Raw genomic sequence first — 8,543 nt, forward strand, 5'->3', positions numbered from 1 at the left:
TTAAGTTCTCAAAGGTGAAAATTAAAGAGATAAATCAAGGCTGCTAGAGAAAAAAAAACCCATAAATGTGTCACAAATCACCTGACAACAGACTTTCAGTAGAAACCTTACAGGCCAGGAGAGAGTGTTGTGATATTCGTGCTGTACTTTGCTTGCCCATCACTGGAGTTAAATACCTTATTCCCATAGTATAAGGGAGAAGGAATTTACTTTGGCTCATGGTTTCATTCCATGGTTGGCTGGATCCATGGCAGAAATAGAATAGCAGAGGGGTGTGGAGGAGGAGAAGGTGCTCAACTTATGGCAACCAGGAAGTGGAAAAACAGAAGAGGAGGTAGGGACAAGAACATAATTTTCTGGATCAAATCCCCAGTGGTTCACCTCAACCACATCCTAAGAAGACATTCAGCTATGGAATTAATCAACAGATTGATCCACCAATGTACTTATCACCCCCACGATACAATCACCTGCCAAATGAGACATTTGGAGGACCTCATATATAAACGGTGACAGTACTAAAGGAAAAAGAAAAAAATATTACACAAGAATTCATTTCCTGCAATGAAGGGCCGGGACCAGAGTGTCTGGGACTTTCAGCTGAACTCTCATCTCTCAACACTGGCAAATATTCATAAGATCTACCACACCTTTAATAAGCTAAATCTAACATAAGACGTTGGCCAAGATGGTCACCAAGCAGGAAGCCTGCGATCTTGCAGTTCTTCAGATTGCTTCAGTAAAGTGATGCCCCCAAGGAAAAAGAGAAGACCTGCCTCTGGAGATGACTTATCTACCAAGAAGAGTAGACATGATAGCATGTATCAAAAATATGATTCAACTAGAATTAAGACTGAAGAAGAGGCCTTCTCAAGTAAGAGGCGCTTAGAGTCATTCTATGAATATGCAGGTACTGAGGATGTTGTGGGTCCTGAAGGAATGGAGAAATTTTGTGAAGACATTGGTGTAGAACCTGAGAAAGCAGTTATGCCTAGCTTGGAAATTGGATGCTCAAAACATGGGTTGTTTTATTCTACAAGAATGGTTAATAGGAATGACTTCTTTACAATGTGATACAACAGAAAAACTCAGAAATTCTTTGGATTGCTTGAGATCATTATTAAATGATTCTATAAACTTTAAGCTTATTTATAGATACACATTTGACTTTGCATGGGAAAAGGACCAGCACAGCCTAGACATAAACACTGCCAAGTGCAAGTTGGGACTGTTATTAGGAAAAATCTGGCCCCTTTTTCCAGTTTTTCACCAATTCTTAGAGCAATCAAAATATAAAGTGATTAACAAAGACCAGTGGTGCAATGTATTTGAATTCAGCAGAACAATTAACCTTGACCTCAGCAACTATGATGAAGATGGAGCATGGCCAGTCTTGTTGGATGAGTTTGTGGAGTGGTATAAAGACAAACAGATGTCCTAGGGCTACATGCAGAGCAGCGCAAGAGTCACTATTACCACACTTATGTCACCCATTAGCCGTACGTTGCTGTTTGTATCAAAGCGCATGCTGCTTTTCTTGCACTGTCTCCCTTTTGCAGGGATGTTTTGGTGTTTGCCGTTGAATAAGCCAGCTCTGCTTGCTGTGTAGCATTGTTCTCTTGGAAAGCTGCTTTCCAGTTTGTATTTACACTACAGATTGGTGAATTTGCCAATGTCCTCACTGTGATTATATGTATATTGCTGTTTAAATTTTGTATATGTGTATAAAAACTTCATCTAGAGATTATTTTTGCAAAAACGTATTGTAAAAATAATTTTGTGGCATTTTTCTAGTCCCTTTTTTCAAATGAACCAGTTATATTTTATTTGGTCTCAAATGTAGCATTTCAGAAAACAAGACAAAACAACTGTTACCATAACCAAATGTTGCCAGAATTAACCTTACTATTTAAGAGGCCAATTTATGGAAGAGGAGGTAAGAGTGATAACTTTTCAAGAGCTCATGCCAAATATCATTTGTTTTACTTAATAATATTAGTGTTATAAAATGATAAAAGTTGTAATTATTGACCATGTAGACATGTAACATGCCACAACTGATTTTCACCATGCAAGATACAGTTTTTTGTTTTTAATGTTAAAAATGTACTAGCTTGAATGTAAGTACAAATGAACAAATTGAAATTGCACCTTTTTAAAAAATTGGGGTTTAAATTCAAATAAACTTTCTTTTTTGCCCTTTTGCATTCCTCCAGCCAGTGTTTGGTCTTCTGATGCTCTTTATGCCATGCTGAGTAAAGTTTATTTTGCTGCCTCCATGAAAATCTACTGGCTTCCTGGCAATTTATAACTGCAGAGCACTTTTAGTTTGAATTTTTTTCAGTTAGATTTCATGATGTCTAATTTCCTAGTTTTTGGAAAAGAAACTGTAAGTGAGAAGTGTTTTGTTTTGTTTTCCTTGTTTATTTCATGCTAGGCTTTTCCTGGCAATGTTTTCATTGCAGGCAGTGGACATGAAACCACCAGCATTGAGCTAACCCTTATCACATTGTAGGACCTTTTCCTGGAGGGGCTACTTGTCATTACCTGAATTGTTTGTACAGAAGAGTGATGGCCATTATTTATATGTATAAGGAAACAAGGATGGTGTGTTTAGATTTGTATTTTATGTCTTTTTTTTTTGGCCTTGAGAAAATGTATAGAGTACATCTTCACCCCATCTATCTGGTGCTATTGAATGACTAACCTGGTCCCTAAAGTTTTGTGAACATATAATGGTCTAATGATTTAACCAAGTAAAGCACCAAGGTGCATTTGAGTAAGTGACTGCTGTGGTTGTGAGCAATATCCATGCTTGAGCATGTAATGATTTGGAGTATTGGCCAAAAAGATTTTAGATTAAATGTGAACATTTAAATGATGTTAAATGAGTAAGCACACTAGACAATGCTCCTCTTGACCATTGTTTTACAGGTTTTTTGCAAATGGTGTTCTGATTTTCATATTATTTTTTCCCCACCTGAACCACCAAAGACAAAAAATTTTGTGTATATAGTGTGTGTGCATATACAAAATCACAATATGGTAGAATGCAGCTATTTCCTTTGTCTTCTGAACAATAAGGTTTGGTTTGCTGAGAAATACAGAAGTTTTAAAAACAACATTGATTAAGCATACTTAACCATTCCTTGTTTTTAGTCTCACTTTTAACCTTAGAAGTTTATATCTGTTTGCATAAATTAATATCTGAAAAGGAACTGTCAGTAGAATACAACAGCTATTGGGACTGTCATGTCGAAAGGTGGTCTGATTCATGTTATCATAATGGGGATTGGCCATTGGCAGGTTTGGATCTATGGACAGCTGAATTATTTTCAGATATACTCCAGTGAAATGTTTAAAAATCACACTTTAAAGGCAACAGGTCTTAAATTTGATAACTTCTGTTTTCCTGAAAGCAAATATAAATTGTAGATGAAATTCTTTTAAACGTTAGACTCTGGAGAATTTTTTAAACATTAAACACAGCTAATCCTAAAATAAAAGGATTGTAATAAGGGGGAAATGGTACATTTCATCCACAGTGAACATTTTGATAAGAGAAAACTCAAGTAAAACCAACTTTGTGATATATGATATGAAAATAAGTATTTCAGTGGGATAATCTTGAATATTTAGAAAATAAATCTAAACTACCCTGAAAAATAAACCTTTGTAACTGCTGGTCACTGTGTGCTTATGCTTGGTTTTCTTCATTTTATGTATTTTTAAGAGAAAGTAATAAGACACTTTTTCTTGAAAATTTGCCTAAGTTACACAATACTGAACAATTCATCAAGCATTTATTTGTGTGAGCTAATATCTAATAAATTAGGGTGCCTTCTTCTGGTTTTTCTCTAGTACCCAAGTCTACATCCTTTTTCTCTTGCCTTGTGCTTTGAAGTCTATTTTGCAACGCTCTGTTGTTAGGGAGTACAACTTTTTAGGTCAGAAATTTCGTTTGATTTGCCATGAACACTGTAATGTTACATGCCCCTTTTTTGAAGCATGAACTTTGAATTAAGTTTTTATAAATCTAACAAAACAGACTTCTAGATTCTGGTTTAACAACAGATTTCTGTTGTCTCTCGGTCCCCATTATGACAGTGCTTTTGAAATTTATACAGAAGGCTTTAAAAGTTAGGTTATGCCCTCAGTGTTTATTCTTACAACTGCTAAGATACCTCTGTAAGCCTTATCCTTTATTCTTTCATAAGTTGTATAATAAGTGTATAGAATTCATTGACCAACTAAAATGTTGGGTATCTGTAAATGAGATTGAAATGTGGGTTGCTTAGTTTTCATAAAATAATTTTTATTGGGGGTTACTGTTAAATGAGCAGCAGCTAACTTATAACTGTGAATGCTTCATGTTGTCAGCATTTGCATTACATTCATAAAAGTGTGCAAGTCCTGTGACTCCCAGCTTAACTAAAATACTGCTATGCCACCTAACAAGTACAGCATACTGGTTTTAGTTTTTAATGGAATTTGTGTAAAATGATATCCCATAAATAAAAAAGTATTTGTGTTTGATTTCAGAAAAAAAAAAGAATTCATTTCCTAGGAGAGTTGGAAGAGAAAATATATTTACCTTGATTTAAATATTACACTATGAGCATATATTGAAATATCAAATTATTCCCTATGTATATGTATAATTTAAATTAGTCATTTAAAATTAATTTTAAAATTAGTGGAAAATCTATAAAAATAAGTTTTACTCTTTAAGCAAAATTAGTGAATCACTACGTAGGCTAAGAAAAACAATACTTATAGAAATACATCAGCCATGAGGAAGTAATCATCACAATGACACCACTGAAATACATAGGATTGTAAGAGATTGCTATAAATAATATATGCTAACAAATTTAATAACAGAAAAATGAATAAATTCGTAGGTATATGAAAGCTTGACTCTTGATGATTTGAATGATGAAGAAATGGGAATCAAAATATTCCAGGGAGCTGTGGAGATAGCTCATCAGTATAGCTGATTGATTCAGTACTTGCCTAGCAAGTATAAGATTCTGGATTTGACCCTCAGCTCTGCTCCCCCAAAGTCCTTCATACAAAAACCCCCAAGGAACAGTGGTTTATGGCTTAATTCTACCATGATCTTTAAAATTAATTTTATTGGTACATTTTAGGTGTACAATATAATGACATCCATCATTGGAAATCTGCACCTTTACATAATCTCTCTTGGTTCATATTTTTCCCCATTTCCCTGTCCTCCCTTCAACACCTCCAACCATCCCTATTTACAGAGACTTTGTTTCCATTTTTACATTTTCTCATATTAATTCCATTCCCTTTCCTTTCCCTTATTCTTCCCACTTCCCCTTCCCCTTTGTCCCTTTTCTTCCTATTTCACATTATCTTGTACCTTTTAGAGACATTTATAGCTAAACGGATGCATATTGAGGCAATACTTTTTTTAAGTGAAATAAATAGCACACATGTGTAAATACCGAATAGTTTCTCTAGTGTAAGAAACTTAAAGTATAAATAAGGACTAAAAGGTATAGTGCTACCATAATTTTAAAAAAGAATTAAAGTGAAACATATGAAAGTACAAAGTACTCTGAAAAGCCAAAGCTTTTCTTTCTTTCCATTAAGTTTATTGGTACATTTTAGGTATACAATGCAGTTTACATTCATCATTAGGATCTCATACCTATACATGATATATCTATCTTGGTTCTTATTTTTCCCCATTCCCCTACCCTCCCTTCACCCCCTTCACCCTTCCCTGTTTAAATACTGAATAGTTTCTCTGGTGTGAAAAACCAAAGCAATCTTAAACAAAAGAAAAGCTGAAGCTGAAAAGCTTAAGCTGAAGCTGAAGCTGAAGCTTCCTTAAAGACAACAACAATATATTAGACTACAACATGTTAGTAATCAAACCAGCATGGATGTAAGTACACAGAAATCAATAGAAGAGTATAGAAATGAATCTACATATTTGTTTAATTATATTTGATGAAGTTCAAAGAAAATATAAATTCTCTAATAAATGATGCTGGGAAGGCTATTTAATTTAAAACCAATGAAATTAAAACCGTATCTCACACTACCCACAAAAGTCATTGAGGATCTGAAATTATAAAACTAGTAAAAGAAAACAGAGGGAAATTTCCATGACATTAGTCTAGGCAATGAATTTTTGGGTATAAAACCAAAAGCACAGGCAACAAAAGCAAAAATAGATAAATAAAAAATCCATCAAATCTCAAAACTTTTGTACAATCAAGGCCACAGCAGAAAGAAAAGACAATCTATGAAAGTATTTTCTAACTAAACCTCTGATACAGAGATAATTTCACTATGTAAGATAATCAAACAATGAAATCATGAGAAAATAAAAAACTCAATTTAAAATGAACAAAATACATGACTAGACATTTGTCAAAATTGACACATAAATGACCAGCAAGTACATAAAAAAAGTTCACATTGTTACTTATCAGAGAAATCCAAGCTAAAATCACAATGAGAGGCTAATTCACACCTGTTGGAATAGTTACTATAAAAAAGATGAAAAATAAAATATGTTCTCCAGAGCCCAGAGAAAGATAATCTTTCATACACTGTTGATGAAAATTCAAATTAGTACAGGCATTATGAAAACCACTATGGATATTTCTAGAAGTAGAACTACAATGTAATATAGTAATTCCACTACTGCATATATATCCAATGATATGAAATCACAGTGTCAAAGAGGTATTTATATTCCTCTGTTTATTGTAGCCATATTCAATAATAGCTGAGGAATAGAATTAACATATATGTCCATAAAATATGACTAGATAAAGAAAATGTTATATATATATATATATATATTGAATAGTATAAAGCCATATACACAAGGAAATCCTGTCCTTGACTAAAGCACTTGTAAATCAACAAGATACCATGTTCAGTGAAATAAGCAGGCCACAAAAAAGATAAATGTCACCTGATCTCAGTTATATGGGAATCTTAAGTTTAACTTGTAGAAGTAAAGAGAGGAATGGTTGTTATTGTGGTCTGAAGTCACAGGCGGGAAAGTTGTGCTGAACTCAGATGCACAAGCTAATGAGACAAAATTCAATTTAAAAAGGATAAGTAAGTTAAGAGACCTCTTTACAATGTAATGACTATATTTAGTAAAAATGTACTGTATTTTATAAATTGCTCAGTGACTATGTTAAAAGTATGTAAGATAATGCATATATTCATATGTTTGATTTAATCATTTCACAATACATATTTATTTCAGAACATCATGCTTACATGACACATGTATAAATATTTTTTCAATTTAAAAAAATCAATTTTATTTAAAATATTCCTTAAAAAGAATTTAGGGATTGTGAAAAAGTTGCCAAGTAGCGTTTTGAGATTTAAAATTTGATCTCTGTAAAATGTTTTGGTATAGCCATCCATAAAGAGAACTATTGCCTTTTTATAATGCAGTTGAGTATTCAGAAAAAAAGTATAATAGTTTGTGATCTGCCAAAGAAGATGTCAAGAAAAAAATACTGTTTGGATTTAGTCTGAAATGTTTCATATAGAAAGGAGGTTGATTTGTACTTTATCAGTCAATTTACTTTTATATTTTACACACAATTCTAACAAATTTAGCATCTCACTTCCTAGCTAGAAAAGATTAGGAACAGCAGTTAAGTAAAAGCAGTGGTAATGAAGGAAAGGATAGGGGTGCACCACCAGTGGGGCAATGCGAAGGGATGTTCACTCTGACCCTAACTAGCAGGACTACAACTAGAAATTCTAAAGTTAGCAGAAATCAGCTGGAAAAATTTTGAAAGGCCTTAAAAATACATATGAAAAAATAATTTAAAGAACAACAATAAAGTGATACATGAGGAATAAAATAAAATGTAGTCAAACTGAGGGAAATGTTAAAGTCATCTTGTCAGCAGGTCAGAGACAATTACATCACAATCCAATAATACCTCTCCTGGAAATTGAAATGTGCTTCAATCTTAGGACATCCATTTACATTAATTTATGACAAATATATTTAAGTCATTTCAGTAGAAACTTAAATATATTTAATTGTAATGCCAGCTATAAATGATGGTGTGTGTTTGTGTGTGTTTGTGTGTATGTGAATAATGCATACTCTTAAACTAGAAAAATAAAGATATACCTTTGACATGGTAAATAATGTGGCTTTTAAAATGAGAGACATCAATCAAGTAACCATGGAATCATTAAGAAATATGTTAAAAATGTGCAATTGATTGTTGCCAACAATACTTCAAATAAATGCATAAAATGAAAAATAAAGGGAACATAAATATTATGAAGTAAAAGTGGATGCATCATTATTCCATAAGATTTACAGGTAATCATTTGGAGCCAGAAAGACTTGCAATCTCAAGAACACATTCCTGTATAGATCCCACATCATCCATATTTACAGATACTCCAGAGAATTCAAACTTTCATCATATAGAAGTAAATACTTATTAAACACAAAAGACTAGGCCTGACCTTTAGAGTTTCTGATGTAGTAAATCTGGGAT

The 8,543-nt window shown here is 33.0% G+C and overlaps 1 pseudogene; it reads left to right on the forward strand.

The window, feature by feature from the left end:
* The first annotated feature begins 1,039 nt into the window (after positions 1–1,039).
* LOC101722347 (DCN1-like protein 4 pseudogene) lies at positions 1,040–1,453 on the forward strand (annotated as a pseudogene).
* The last annotated feature ends 7,090 nt before the right edge of the window (positions 1,454–8,543 follow it).

The sequence above is a fragment of the Heterocephalus glaber genome, unplaced genomic scaffold (assembly GCF_053883595.1).
Source record: "Heterocephalus glaber isolate CG9 unplaced genomic scaffold, H.glaber_assembly_v1.0 deba00001845, whole genome shotgun sequence".
Lineage (NCBI taxonomy): Eukaryota > Metazoa > Chordata > Mammalia > Rodentia > Bathyergidae > Heterocephalus > Heterocephalus glaber.